The sequence below is a fragment of the Coenobita brevimanus genome, unplaced genomic scaffold, assembly GCF_032717465.1.
Source record: "Coenobita brevimanus isolate Jiangsu-jjx unplaced genomic scaffold, ASM3271746v2 jjx.HiC_scaffold_235, whole genome shotgun sequence".
Classification (NCBI taxonomy): domain Eukaryota; kingdom Metazoa; phylum Arthropoda; class Malacostraca; order Decapoda; family Coenobitidae; genus Coenobita; species Coenobita brevimanus.
In genome coordinates, this window is record NW_027643270.1 from 3,606 (window position 1) to 15,586 (window position 11,981).

Below are 11,981 nucleotides of genomic sequence, written 5' to 3' on the forward strand. Positions count from 1 at the left end.
TATCTAGTCCATTCAGTATCACAGGGGATTAAAGTCGAAAATGTAAATAACGTGTATCATACAGCAAAGTAAGAACTGACCTAATGTCTAGCTTAACCCTATCATGCTCTTCTGTTGCGGCTTTAGGCAGTTTTTACATTATTTTTGTACATACTTATTTGCGTCATGGACATCACTCATGGGGAGCCATCTGTCAGCAGAAGGACAGAAAAGTGAGAACACCGCACTATGGCCAACATGTAATCTAGTGCATGGTGGCTCCCCATTGATGCATTGGTCGTGTCTGACAAATACGTGGGTGGATAAAAGCACATTTGTACTGTACTGTTTTTAGTACAAGAGCTAGAGTATTTTCTGGCAATGTGCACCAAAATCAATCCTTCATCTAACAAAGTCTTCTCTCTGATACTTAAAACTACCTGCAGGCAAAATATTATACCAAGAGTAACACAGCGAAAAGCAAGGAGACAATCATCTTCAGCCAATCATTGATTGGTAGGCTTATTGACGAGGTTAGGTTGCACAATTAATGTTTGTTTTATAATATAGCTCAGTTAAAATCTCTAACTACGAGTAGTTGTGTAGTTATGGATAAGCAAACCTTCAAAGATTATAGCTCCCTAGGGCTGCAATCGTTTGAAACATCCGATAACACATCATTAGTCGGAATTTGTGTGTATCTCTTTTCTGTTATCGTAAAAACCAAGCAAGTGAAATAAATACAACAAAGTAACTTAGTGACACTTGGTGACGCACATATAATAGCCTAGATCAAAATGAAACAAGCCTTTTTTTTCTTGCCCCCTAGGACATTCCCTTCACTGGAGTGTACGTGCCTGTAATGTGATGTACGCGGGCATGGACCAGGAGGCAGGTGACCCACATACCGAGCCACAGTATCCCGGCAACAGCCGACTTCATGCCACCACCACCACCACCACGGAAACACATCACGACCACAACCACACACCTCCGATACCACCACACATCAGGATCACCACCGCACACCTCCGCGACCCGCAAGTCACGACCACCACAGCACAACTCCACCACCACCACGCTTCACGAGCAGTACGTAATACCTCCACCACTGTCGAAGTATGGTACGATCATTATGGCATGCCTCCACCACCACCATATCTATTTCTTAAACAAACACCCACCATAACACATCTTGGGCCAGCTTCATTAATAAGCTGTAAATCTGCTCCTCCTCGCAACTCAATGTATATATTTTGCATTTGGAATAACAAACATAAGCCGGCACTCTTTGTTCTTTATCCGCTCTTTGAAAAAAAGATGACCATAATTTTTCTCTTACGAATAAAGATTTTTTTTTTTTTTTTTTTTTTCAGAATGAACAATGGAGAGGGGAAAAATTTTAATATATGCTCCGAAAGTAAATCCAAGTTAGAGAGAAGTGTTGATCATAAGTTTGTGAAGTCAAATCCTGACCAACAAACTACAAAGCAAAATGAACCTGTAGATTATGCAAGTTCAAACTTATATTTTCCATGTTGATGTACATTTTCTGGATGAGGAAAGTTACTTGGTGTTTTTTTTTTTCCAAATACATGTGTATCCAAAACCACAAAATTATCATACGAAACTCAGACTTCCCTAATCTTCCTAGCACTGTTACTAACACATACGTCAGGGTGTCTAATAAGCTTCATGACATGATATTCTAAGAAATCTGGATTTTATTGACTATTGAATTTTCAATATAATTTTCATTGCACATTAATAGATTTATTCCTGCATATTACTCCTGTACCATTATGTAGCAAAAATATTTACACTGTTTAGAAAAACGTTTTTATTCCGTTAATTTCGTTTCCATCAAATATTTTTCCTCTGGGAAACCTTTTAAATAAGAAGCCGGCGAGAGAGCCTGGTTTAACACTCTAGTCAAGTACAAAAATTTTTAATTTATCACCTTACGAAGAAGCACAAGCAAGTCTGAAGCCTGTAATACCAATTTTCCGGGGAGGAAAAACCCTAATACAAGGACGTTTGGTATCACACATGAAATATTTATTGTTCATAACTTTCCTAACCTAGAACACACATTATCGTTCTGAAAGAGATGGACAATGTCTTTTCAGTATGAAATAAGACTTAAATGTCTGAAGAGAGAAACCTGTACTGTACTCAGGAAAAATCATGATATATTACTAATATGCCGGGAATCGAACCCGGGACTCACAGGTGAGAGCCAAGCAGCATACCACTACACCACGACCAGGTAAAAATTGATTTACGTTATCACAAACTTGTAATCAACGTCCCTCCGTCCCCCACTGTGGGCATGAAGAGGATGAGTTAACCCCCTGGCACTCGGGCAAGTAGATGCTTTTAATCTATCCCAAGCACTTACGGCAAGTCAGAATGAAGAGAGAAACCTGTAGTGTACTCAAGAAAAATCATTTGATAACGTGAGTTAATTTTTACCTTGTCGTGGTGTAGTGGTCTGCTGCCTGGCTGTCACATGAGAGTCCCGGGTTCGATTCCCGGTATATTGGTATTATATCAGATGATTTTTCCTGAGTACAGTACAGGTTTCTCTCTTCATTCTGACTTGCCGTAAGTGCCTGGGATATATTAAAAGCATCTACTTGCCCGAGTGCCAGGGGGTTAACTCATCCTCTTCATGCCCACAGTGGGGGACGAAGGGACGTTGATTACAAGTTTGTGATAACGTGAGTCAACTTTTACCTGGTCGTGGTGTAGTGGTATGCTGCCTGGCTCTCACCTGAGAGTCCCGGGTTCGATTTCCGGCATAATGGTAATATATCAGATAGACTTAAATGTCTGTTGAAAGTATTATACCACGTACTTACTGAATACGTGGTGTCTTGAAAATCTCAACGTAATGGTGGCTTTTGGATGTAAATGCTCACTTAACTGAGAGCTCATTCAGCTGAGAACACAAATGAGATCCCACTTCATTCAGCTGTTTGCTCTGCCCAGCTCTGGGTAACAAAAACAATATTTAGCACAGATATCACACTTTTTTGCCTTTTCCCATTTATTTGAGAGACGCAGACGAATCTACATGAAAGACAACACTATCTTTTACTTGGCACTTGCTAGTTTTTCTCTACGAACGACAACGAAACTATGTCACGTGATGAGTAGGCAATTCATAATCTTGATACATAGGACAAATTCACTCGTCTGTCATAATATATAAAAAGCCTGTCTGGTTAGCATCTCATTGGCTTGGCAGGGAATGTTTCAAAACTGAAGGAGTTTGTAAAGTTACTTTGAATGTAGTTGATTATGAGTACTTCAACTTTATGTTTACGTGAAACTCAGTAATATTTGTACAGATCAGGGTATTTAGTATATCCACAGTGATAATGGAAATCTGCTTGCATTGCTCTCAGATTCAGGTCTAATAAATATAACTTATCATGGTGCAATGCTATGGGATGGAACTCACTACTACGGCTGCATATTGCATTGCAATATTTTCCTTTAATAGATCTGCCTGTGCGATGCCTCAATGTGCCCCTCCTGCTTCCACCGCCTGAGCCACCTACAGACAGTGGTGACGCTGGATCCCGTTACCCAAGCTATGGCACGAGCTGACAGGCCCCCACCCACAAGCAGATGAAGTTGATGAGCTCTGTCAGGGAGCTTGGGCGTGAGGGCCACTATGTTTCCATGTTCTGTCTAAGAGAGATATTCAACAATCAAATATAAAATAGAACTGTGTCCTCCTGGTTACTTTGCATCAAGTGTAGTACGTACGATTTGTAGTTACTTTTGTTAAAGCTCTTCGCCATAGGGACTTACTTTCACTGCACTCCTGTTAATACTGGATTATTTTTATTCAGTATATTAATAAACTGGTTCATGAAGGCTATTTAAAAAATAAATTTCATTTCGAAAAACATCTGAGTTAAATGCCTTCTGAATGTATGGGAAAATATGTAAGTCCTGAACTATCTTTGGATATTGGGTACTGGTAGTAAATTTTGAGTACTGGACGGCAAGGGGCGAGAAATATCCTTTATTTATATACTTTGCTCAGTAGTCTCTTGAATCCATTGTGTATCTACCGTTATGAGGTCCATCTGTTAAAAAAAATTAAATAAATAAAGCAGTGCCATATATCTCGTAACTTGAAGCCTGCCTAGGGATGGATTCTGCCTTAAACTTCACTGCTTCTCTGCATCATATCCCGAAAAAGACCCACGAAACTACCTGGCAATCTCTCCACTTCATTAAAGATGTGGGCAACTGTAACAGGTTAATGAAGAATGAGCATAAAACAGCAATAGGTTATAAACAACAAGAGTGCCGCGAAAAGGGTCAAGAAATAACAGTAACATGACATTATACAAATGTTTAAGCAACACAAACAATCCTCTAAGCAACTGAAAAAAAACTGAGCAACAGAAACAAACCTCAGAGCAACAGAATCAAAGTACTAAGTAACAGATACAAAAGTTAAAGAAACAGAAACACAACTCAAAGCACCGGAAACAAACCTCTGAGTAACAGAAACAAGCTTCCAAGCAACAGAAAAAAATTAAAGCAACAGAGACAAACCTCGGAGCAACAGAAATAAACCTCTAAGCAAAAAAAACAAATATCAAATCAAGAGACAGCTTGGTACTTAGAGATAAATTAGCCTGGCATGACCAGGCTAATTTATCACACTCTCAGGCTCTGTGTTACGGGTTATGGAGGAGAATGATCCATGGGTACCACAAACATCACTTACTCCTTAGAGAAATGAAGTCCCCACCAACTGCCTAAGCAAAGGAAAGAATATCTAAGGAACAATAAAAACTAATAAAAAACAAAAAAGCCCTTACAAAAGAAACAGGTTATTCAACACCAAACAAATTTTACACAAGAGAAGTAAGTCTAAAAAAAAAAAAATGTCCTTCCCCCAAATGAAGCGTGTGATAAAAATCTGATTTAAAACAATTAAAACAAGTCTGAAAGCAACAGAAAAATGCCATAAACTAGTCGTAAAAGAAAAGATACTGTTGACACTGGCCGGTACTTTTTTATTTTTTTATTTTTTTTTGTTAGTTTCCTGATGACCGAGAGACATTCGGTGTGTTTTTATGCTGTCTGAAATTTAGTGATCTATAAGCACCAAAAACGTCGAAAGTTAAGTTAATAAAAGTTACTAATTACATTCACACGGAGATGGTTCGATCTGTCAGAGAAGTTGGTTGTGACAATCGCTGTATTTTCATGTTCGGTGTCTGAAACTTGAGAATATTAAGAAGGTGGAAACTATCTTGAAGTATAGCTGTCAGTATGAGGTGGTAAAGGATTAATAAACGTCTCCTCGATAAAGATACATTGCTCGGTCAATGGGAGTACAACATGACTAACAGGAACGCGTTACATCATGACTCATAACAACACAATATCATATGCCTAATAACAGCAAGGTACAATGTCACTAACGGCAACACGGTACAATATCACTTACAGAAACACGATACAGTACTAGATCGCCAACAGCAACACGGTGCTATTTAACTAACATTAACACGGTTCCATATGACTAACAGCAACACAGTGCCACATGACTCACGATCAAATTGATTGGGAAGGTGAGGCTGTAATATGATCTCTAACAGCCAGGATTAACAGCTGGGCTCTGAGTGCTGATCTCACTCGTGGGGCCCTTATATTAACAGTGAACACTTTCCCCTTCCCTCTCACTACACAAGCCAGTGGTTACCTTCCCCTCCCCTCTCACTGCCCCTCCAAGTAAACACCCCCTATCCCCTCTCACCACATCGGTTAGTGAACACATCCCTCTCCCCTCCCACAAACCAACGACAGTTTACCTACTCCAAGAGATCAACTAGACAGACCAACTAAAACAAGTAGATCATCTGCGTTACTAGGGACATGTCCATTTATTTCATGATGATCCTCCCTTTAGTGTTATATAGTTCCCTGGAGAAACAAACACAGACAGACAAGTGCGACTACATAGCCCTACCCTTGGTGGTAGAAGACATTGTCACGCAGAATATAATGTTGCTGCACGTGTATACTTTGGTCACTAACTTACTCCATAGGAAGTGGATCATTAAAAAGAAAAAAAAAACTAAAATTTATTAATATATATTCTTATACAAACAGTAAAAGTCATACTCATGAGAAAACACTGCCGTGAGTGACAACGGAAGCAACTCTTATACCTTGCCATTTGTATACTTTTATATATAATTCTAAATCATTCATGAATTCATTTAATTGATTAGTATGCACTGCTTTCCTTATCAAACTTAAAAGGAAGTAAATAATTTATGTGAAGAGCGTTGTCAGCAGCAGTGATGTGTGTTGTTAGTGATGGTGATAACGATGTGTTTCTTAGGTGGCCACCTGATCCTTTTGGCCCCACCTGGCTCCACAACACTCCAGCTCCATCACCAGCACCACCACAGCCACTGTTAACCCATACCCAAACACCGCAAACATGCCCTGAAAATGGATATCGCAGGATGATGGGCAGCAATCCCTTCATTAATTGACTAAAATATAAAATTACCCCTTTGACATGCGTACTCAGCTCATACGACGTCACACATATATGTGTATGAAAGATCTATTATAATAATCATTTATTATGAACTCATCTTGAGGCCACGGTAGATTTGAATTATTTTCTACCATCCCATACTTTTGTATTGCCTTGACATTTAATCTGGCCTTACACTCAGATTATGTCAGTATAGACTAGTTTCCGTAGGACGATGTGGAGATTCATAAACTTTGTCCATAACTCGTGTGTTTCTCCAACACCCACCGACAACTGCCCTAACACTTCAGAATAGGCTAAGTCAATTTACCCTGATATGAAGTCAAGTTCACTGTGATCCAAAAATATACCGTGGGAAGATGGAGAGGGGGGGGGGGCAGTGTCACCCTTACGTAGCTAGATTCATAAATATAAGAGGCAGGTTTTACTGTGGTCTTTTATTTTTTTCCGAAACACCTGCCTGCATAATTAAATGTGACACAGTACATATTTACCTACGACATATGAAAAAATCCTCATTACTCAATTACATACACCCAAGCTTTTCACCACCTTATCCCAATAAAGTATATTCTTATTTATTTTATAACTTTACTCGCTTTCATAAGAAAAGCGTTAATGAAAGCTATGACCAGCCTCCCAGAAAAAAAAAAAAAGAAAACTCGTAAACAGAATAAGATCGCCTGGCTGTAATGAAAAAATGCAATATCAGATTGAGGGGGGGGGAAGTTACAGTGAGGTAAAATTATCCTAGTTTCGGTAATGAAGGAACTTACTATCATGGCTTACCCAGAGACTGGTGAGTGAGAGAATGGTGGTGACCGTGATGATCCTGGTTGGGTTCTTGCACATGGTGGTGTTGGCTTCTGTGTACTTCACCCATTTATCGTACAGCCCTGATTCCACCAACGTGTAGGATCTAACCACAAGAAGAGACAGATGAATGTCTGTATGTGAAGAATAACTAGCAAAGAAAAATGTAAGTTGAATTACTGAGCTCTCAGTATGTATGTATGTATATATGTAAACTTATTATATACCTAAAGCCCTCCTGTGAAAGGGAGCAGTATACAAATATTTCTTACGTTTTTATATGTATTTTTAAGATGAATTTTACTGCAACTAAATGTTATGTGTCGTACATTATTGCATATTTTACCAAACTGAGGCACTTGCAACTTATTAATCCTCGGTAAGAAGAGGCTGTTCTTCTGAGTCACCATGGCCACAGGGGTGGTTGCGTAAACGCTCCGTGAAAGGTAAAAATCACAACGACCTGCAAAAAGAAATACTATATATTATTTATATATACGTAAGCGGAGATATATAATTAGAAAAATACTGAAGTGTTCCGCTTTCGGATTTACAAGATGATTCTTATTTAGAAATGCCAGGCAGTGTTTTACATTTGCCTAACAATCGTTTTTATTTTATTACCTCCTTGCCTAGTGTCAACAATCTTATGTCCCTGAAATCCTCATTTCTCATATTTCAGTCAGTGTCAGTGACTTTTTCTGCTGTCTGACATTATCAGTTACAAGTGGAAATTGTAACAAGAGCAGTGGTAACATCCTGACTGCTCCAACACCGCTCATATAGTTTATTAAAATAAAAGCACCAATTAGAGGCAAACTGTTTTATTTTCTCCCTCTACATATTCCATTAATTAACCAGTTTGTCAGGTGCAGTAGCCATGATAAGATTTAATTTATTTTGACTGATGACAGACGACTGGAAAGGGAGATGGAGTTTTCAAAACTTCCCCTCGTGAAACATTCAATCCGTAGTGAGTATTTTCCTTTATGATCCAATTTACTTAGTAAAGTCATAGTAAAAGCCGGTTAATATTTTATGACAAACGAAACATGACCAGTTCAGCACCAGCTTATGTGTGTGTGTGTGTGTGTGTGTGTGTGTGTGTGTGTGTGTGTGTGTGTGTGTGTGTGTGTGTGTGTGTGTGTGTGTGTGTGTGTGTGTGTGTGTGTGTGTGTGTGTGTGTGTATGTGTGTGTGTGTGTGTGTGTGTGTGTGTGTGTGTGTGTGTGTGTGTGTGTGTGTGTGTGTGTGTGTATGCATGTGTGTGTGTGTGTGTGTGTGTGTGTGTGTGTGTGTGTGTGTGTGTGTGTTTTTGGGTGTGTGTGTGTGTGTGTGTGTGTGTGTGTGTGTGTGTGTGTGTGTGTGTGTGTGTGTGTGTTCATGCTATTTTAGAATGACAGCAATTAATATGTTGTTGGCTTGTTACAACTATGATACATTGATACACTATAATATATAGATAACTAAAAATATATTAAACATACATAAATTCAGTAACTTCAGCAATTATATTACAACCTGTGAGAGAAAAGCTTTTGGGCAGCAAGTTGAAATAGTTGATATCCATGTCAAAGATGACATGAGTGCCAGCCCGCACGACCGTCTCCATATTCTTGGCTAATTCGGTGTACAAGTTGTAGACGAGCCGTTTAGTACCCATCAGTTTCCCCAGTTCATGAAGTGGACCTGACGTGGTAGTCTGAAAAGAATAAGGCTATCGAAAATTGTCAACTTTACGGTATAGGTTTGTGGGATTTGGAAACACCAGTTTTTAGTAATTCGACCCCCCCAAAAAAAAAAAAGGACTTGTAAATGTCTGGAAGAAAATCTTGGTTATTTATCGTAGATATGAAAACTTCATCAATAGTTTAACCATCATTCAGGCAAAATTGGTATGCTTATGATTTTTTGACGCCGCAATTAACTAACAGCATATCAGTTAAGGTATCGCATTATGGACAACCAATTAGATACTCTTAATTCTTTATTACGCTGAAGAAACAAACACTCACTTCAATATACTTAATAATAAAAGTGTCTGGAGCAATAATAATTATCCCCACATCAGAATTGTCAAGGACGTCCTCAAGTCTCTGATAAGGTTGGTCTATGTATCTGACTGCCAGGAGGGACATGAGGTTGCCGACGTAGCTCTGTGTCAGCACCATCATCATCAGCATCCACACCCCCAGCATCACACGCTCCCACCACCATCGACTCTTAGTTATCTTTATATCTGAAAGACAAACTTCAGTCAAGCAAAAGATATGGATCACGAGATTATTTGATGGTGTGTTTCTCGTAGCTATGATAGAATAAATGTAATGGTTAAAGTGACCTGATATTAGTGAGATGAATTTAAGCATCATCTAACACAAGACAATGGTTGAGTATAGTGAAACTACGTGGGCGAAATAACTGGTTCTTTTAGAATTCTCACAGAAAAAAATTGACTAGTTCGGAAGTTACTAAGCCTGGATGCTGCCTACGTTAACTCAGCCGTTCCCACATAATTTAATCTCTCAGAGTCCCTCCAAATTTAGTCTAAAATTACTCATAATAATCCACAACATGGCAAACACTAGTTACCTTCTTGCAAAAGAACTCGCACACAGTTGAAGGTGTTGGTATCTTTCATGCGTGGTTCTTGCATATGAGTGGGAAGGCAGAAAGACAGACGCAGCATCATAGCACATACTGCCAACAGTGCTGTCAGCACAGCCACCCAAACCTTTGGTCTAAGAGGCAACAGGAAGCCCCAGGGGTCCACCTCAGGTCGACCACGGGCAGCGAGAATTTGAAAATGTCCTATAAACACAAACTGAGAGTAGTCTATCCATTGGCTTCTAGTTATATCCGTGTAAAATGGCGTCGGACTAAACTCCACTTCCTGAAATGTTTTTGTTTAATATAAGGAAAAACAGTAGAACAATGTATGTTGCGATATATTTCATAAAAGATTAATCTTTACAACAATATACTATGATGAGTAATTCGTGATAAGGTTCTCAAATCTTTTTTTTTTTTTTACTGAATATTTTTACTGCATTGATTAAGATTTGCTATTTCAAAAGAAGTAGTTCCCGAGCTAAATATTTGAAAAAATAAATAATAAAGTAATGTATGTTCAGATAATATATGTGCGAAACATGAGGATTGAATTTTATGAAAGGGAAAATGCAACTACTGTACAATGCTAAAAGCTGTAGGAGGATAATTAAACCATTGACTCTACCTAAGATACGGCTGCTTGTAAAAAAAAATAACGAAATCACTGATACAGAAGACCAACAGAAACTGGTGTTAATGACAACAACTAAATAAAAAGGCTTAGCAGAATAAAAAAAAAAAAATGTTAAAAAGAAATGCGCACAATATACAGTATAGCTGAGAAAGAGATGCTACTACGTGCCCCAAAACAAAGAGTATTCTGTGCAAAGATGCTACAGTATATATACTCTTGTTCTAACGCCTAAAATTACCATTCCATAATAAGAAATTTGCTGCCATAACAGATTAGCATTAGAAAAGGAAGTTCGTGATACAGCAGTCTTATGACAAGGAGGGAAGGGGTAAAATTTTCTTTTTCTGCCATTGAGCTTCGTAGAATAATCTACAAAAAGACGAAAATCCCAGCCAAGTTGAGGTAAACGAACTATAGAATTCACCTCACGTGTAATGAGTCCCATCATGCCTGTCCAAGTCCCATCGCTTTGCAGTAAGCCCCAAGTCCTGTCAGGGGATCTCACGTACGTGTATCTGTCAGAGGGACGTGATCTAAGCACATTTGATGATATTGTAACGTTTTCCATGGCAAGAAATAGGTCGAGAGGGTACGTTCACATTCATATTTTATTTTTGTTAGCTTAGGGCAAGTTGTGCAATCAACCAACGCTTTTTTTATCAAACCCAAATATTTCCAGTCAAACATACAGTGTTTTAAAGCAAATGTGCATTAATAGCTCACGTGAAGTTCATGATCGTGGACAGCATCTCCATTATGTTCCCCGCTGCCCCCCCAAAGGTGAGTCGTTTGCCCTCTGGTGCCGTAGGGTCATCTACTGTAAATGCCAGCTGTGCCGCTAACTCCTCCGATGTCACTAACACGTGTGGCCGGTGAGGGAACCTGCGGCAAAATCGTGTACGGTATAGTGCTGACTAGTAATGACACTTGGATTAATATATACTCTCAGGCAATTCATTTTTCACTCTGACAGTATGAATATATGTTCATGTATTACGCACAAAACGGAACCTGGACATTATAAGCTTTTGTTTTCCAATATCAGTTTTGCTTTCTTCAGTTAAAGAAAACAAGCGCGGTGATCGCCCATGTTGTTGCGTAATGTCGGCATAACCTAAGGCCATGCAGATCGTTCAGATTCAGGCTCAGATAAATCAATTAAAATTCAAGAAAGCTGTTAAGATACAAGTAGAAAACTTACTGTCTGTACTTTTTTACTCTAACTTGTCCTAAAACTCTCATCTGCCCATGTTGAATGCTAAGTTAAAACAACGTATGAACACTCGAATATGATGCTAGTCATGAAGAGGTGTTATGGGAAGGATATAAATCTGTAGTTTTGTCTTTTTCTGCCACTATCTTATCTGAAATAAGCTTCAATAAGACAAAA

General features: G+C 38.8%; 1 long non-coding RNA gene across 1 annotated transcript; it reads right to left on the bottom strand.

Moving 5' to 3' along the window:
* Positions 1 to 10,220: 10,220 nt before the first annotated feature.
* Positions 10,221 to 11,418, bottom strand: LOC145389817 (uncharacterized). Its single transcript, XR_013895536.1, has 3 exons — positions 11,315 to 11,418; positions 11,016 to 11,106; positions 10,221 to 10,237 (listed from the first exon to the last, which is right to left on the bottom strand). It is a non-coding gene; the product is annotated as an uncharacterized LOC145389817 (long non-coding RNA).
* Positions 11,419 to 11,981: the final 563 nt, after the last annotated feature.